This window comes from Mus pahari, chromosome 18, assembly GCF_900095145.1.
Source record: "Mus pahari chromosome 18, PAHARI_EIJ_v1.1, whole genome shotgun sequence".
NCBI lineage: Eukaryota > Metazoa > Chordata > Mammalia > Rodentia > Muridae > Mus > Mus pahari.
In genome coordinates this window covers 24,321,598-24,325,726 of record NC_034607.1, presented here as the reverse complement: position 1 = coordinate 24,325,726, position 4,129 = coordinate 24,321,598, and positions in this window count along the sequence as shown.

The following is a 4,129-nucleotide window of genomic DNA, read 5'->3' as shown; positions in this document are numbered from 1 at the left end:
ATGGAGAGATGTAAGGAGGAGGGTGGGGGGATGTAAGGAGGAGGATGGAGGGATGAAAGGAGGAGGATGGAGGGATGCAGGGAGGAGGGTGGGGGATGTAAGGAGGAGGATGGAGGGATGTAAGGAGGATGGAGAGATGTAAGGAGGAGGAGGGACATAGGCTCGTTAGTTCAGGGTTCATAGTGCTGTTGCAGATGTTCCACATTTGTTTCTCAGTGGTCATGGAAGGAAGTTCACAGGCACTCTGAGTGCATATCCGGCAGAATTGGTGCCCCCTTCTGGCTCCCACAGGCGGTATGCACACATGCATACATTTACAAGGACAAAGGTAAGTAACAATTAATGTTAAAAATATTATGTAGAAAGCCATTGAAGAAGATATTCAGTGTGGGCCTCCGTTCTTTAAATACATTAACACACTGACATACTCACACTCACACTGACATACCACACAGCACTCACACACCTAGTCACACATACTTACATAGACATATCATACTTTCATACACTGTCACACTCATGTACACTAATACTTACACTAATACACAGATATACATATCTTCTCACACAAATCACATAATCACACACACTAATACTTGTACTCTTACACAGACATACATACATTGTCACACACATATGCACATACTCTCTCACTCAAAGACATACCATACATACATTCACTTGTACACTAATACTTACACTTACACTAACAAACTGACATATGTACACTGTCACATACACTTATACACGCATTTTTCATGCATATACAGACACACTCAAAGACATACCACACTCACACTCGCACATATACTCTCATAGACACACACACGCATACCTACATGCACTAATACTTATACTAACACAGAGACATATATACACTCTCTCACACACCTTCACACACACACACACACACACACACACACACAGTGAGTTACTGGGGAATTTGAGACTCTTCGCTGGAGCTGCCTACAAGTTGAATGGGGAAGTCCAGGCGTGCTAGCCTGTATCAGTCATTGCACATGCTCAGCCTGGCCTTTCATGACACAAGTGTCTTTGAGTCACTTGGTTTCCTGTAAGTCACTCTCACCCATGCTTCTGTAAGTCACCCAGATAAACTCACTGGATCACCATGCTGTAATCAGCTGTGACCACTTCTTTTGTCTTTCCTTCCCCCCATTATCTGCAGGAAAGTATAAAAATAGTCTTCCTAGGAGAAGCCACCCAAGAGCCGGCAAGCTTTCAGGTTCTGCCCTGAGCAGCATGTCTGCCCTCCTCCCCTGTACCTGCCCTCAGCAGCCAGGCACCCTTGCTCTACCCCCCATTTCTGCATCTTAGCTCTCAGTTCCCACCTCTTCCCTCAGCACCAGCTTGCTGCCCTTTCCCTAAACCTCATGTCCTGGCTTCCCAGTGAGCTCCCCCCGAGCTTCCCCAGTCTCTTCTGTCCCCTGCCTGGCACACTCACATTTACACTTGTGTGGTTAATCAAGATGATCAAGCTTATAGGGCATAGAATCATCTTGGATCGCTGATTCTTTAGATTGCGTTAACAGAGAGAAGACCTACCCTGAGTATGGGTGCGTTCATCTCAGGGCTGGGGTCCTGGGCTGAATGAAAAGGACGGAGTGAGCAGAGCATTAGTGTTCATTAGTCTCTGCTACCTCACTGTGGATTTGACATGTTCAGCTGCCTCATGCTACCTCCCCTCTCCCTGCCTTGACTTCTCCACTGTGATAGACTCTTCTCACTGTGAGCCAAGATTTTCCTTCCTCGCAGTCTTCGTTAGGATTTCTCCGCTGTGCTAATAAAACACCGTGACCAAAAGCAACTTGGAGAGAAGAGGGTTTGTTTCACTTAACGTTTCCAGGTTGTATTTCATCACTGAATAAAATCAGGGCAGGAACCTGGAGACAGGAGGTGACACAGAGGTCATGAGGATGCTGCTTGCTGGCTTGCTCCCCGTGGCTTGCTCAGCCTGCTTTCTTATAGAACCCAGGGCCACCAGGCCAGGGATGGTGCCACCCACAGTGGACTGGGCCCTTCCGCATCAATCACTAATCAAGAAAATGCCCCCACAGGCTTGAATGCAGCCTGATCTTATGGAGACATTTTTTTCAACGGAGGCTCCCTCCTCTCAGATGATTTTTGCTTGTGTCAAGTTGACATAAAACTATCCAGCACCCTTTACCCCTTGTCCTCTTGACACACAAACACATCACTAGTAAGCCACAACCTTTCCTTTCTTGTCATCTCCAAGATCAAACATTAATATCAACATCACAATATAAAAGCATTTTGTGGGCTAGAGAGATGGCTTAGAGGTTAAGAGCACAGGCTGTTCTTCGAGAAAATGAGCAATTCCCAGCACCCACACGGCAGCTCACAACTGTCTTTAATTCATTTTCCAGGGGATCCAAATCCCTCACACATGCAACCAAAACACTAATGTACATAAAATAGAAATAAGTAAATTTTTAAACATTTTTGCAAACTTAAAGAGTCCCACTGCCTTACAAATTCAAACATGTTAAAATTTAGTGTCTTTAAAACTCCAAAGTTTAAAGTTAAAAATCCTTTAAAATCTAAAATATTTAAAAAGTTAGTCTCTCAACTGTGGGATCCTATGACATTGAAAACAAGCTTAATACTTCCTTATTTCAAGAGGGAAGAGCCAGGGCACAGTCAACAACCTGAACAAGCAAAACCAAACTCCAGCTGCGTAAATAATTTGATTTCCAGTGTCTGGGATTCAAACATGATCTTCTGGGCTCCTCCAAAGGTCCTGGATGACTTCTCTGGTGCTGCCTAATGCAACCCTCACATCTTGTATTCTAGACTGGGGCTGGCTCCACCCCAAGGTTGCTGCTGGTGGTGGTGGTGATTATCCCAAGTCACCAGCAGCTTCAAAATACTGGGTCTTCTGCTGCCACGGAGACTGCACTGTCACCAACAGCCTCTCCTGGTCCCACGCAGTGCCACGCCTCAGCTTCTCTCCGTGACCTCCTTATCCTTTCAAACCCGGCATCATCTGAGGGTAACCTTGTTCACCTCAACAGCACAGCTTCTGTGTACTGATGCTCTCAGGAAACACTTCCCAGATGTCACCTCAGTGATGCCGGTCTCTTCTTAATCACAGCCAGTCCTGCAGAACACGCTAAGCAGAACTAAGAATCTCACTTCAAATATCAAACATCCCCAATGCTCTTCTTGTTGTTGTTTTGTTTTAAGATAGAATCTCTTTATAGTTCTTGCTCTCTTGGAACTCACTATGTAGACATGGCTGGCTTTGATCTCACAGGAGATCCATCTGCCTCTGCCTCCCAAAGGTGTGTACTACCATACCCAGGAAATCCTGGTGGTCTTTAAGAAACTCTCAAACTCCCCTCTGTAATTTCACAAGGCAGGCCTCCATCACCTGCATTATTCTCAGCATTTTGAACTTCCAAGCTCTCTGCATGGAACAGTTTTTTTTCCAGTCCAAAGTTGAGATGCAGTACAATCTTCTCAAAACCATAGTCAGGTCTTTCATATCCCTACCTCACACCTGATTCCAATTTGTGTCTTGGCTAGGACTTCTATTGCTGTCATAAAACAGCATGAACAAACGCAACTTGGAGAGGAAAGGGTTTACCTCAGCTTACACTTTCAGGTCACACCCCATCCAACTGAGGGAAGTCAGTACAGGAACCTGGAGACAGGAGCTGGTGCAGAGGCTATGGAAGAACATTGCTTACTGGCTTTCGTCCTATGACTTGTTCAGCCTGTTTTCTTTTTCTTTAGAAATATTATTTATTTATTATATGTAAGTACACTGTAGCTGTCATTAGACACTCCAGAAGAGGGAGTCAGATCTCGTTGTGGATGGTTGTGAGCCACCATGTGGTTGCTGGGATTTGAACTCGGGACCTTCGGAAGAGCAGTCAGGTACTCTTACCAGCTGAGCCATCTTATCAGCTGAGCCATCTCACCAGCCCCTGTTCAGCCTGCTTTCTTATAGAACTCAGGAATGCCAGTGTAGGGAAGGCCCAGTCTACAGTGAGCAGGGCCCTCCCACAAGCCAATCTGTTGGGGGCATTTTCTCCATTGAAGTTTCCTCTTCCAAAATGAACATAGATTGTGTCAAATTGACACG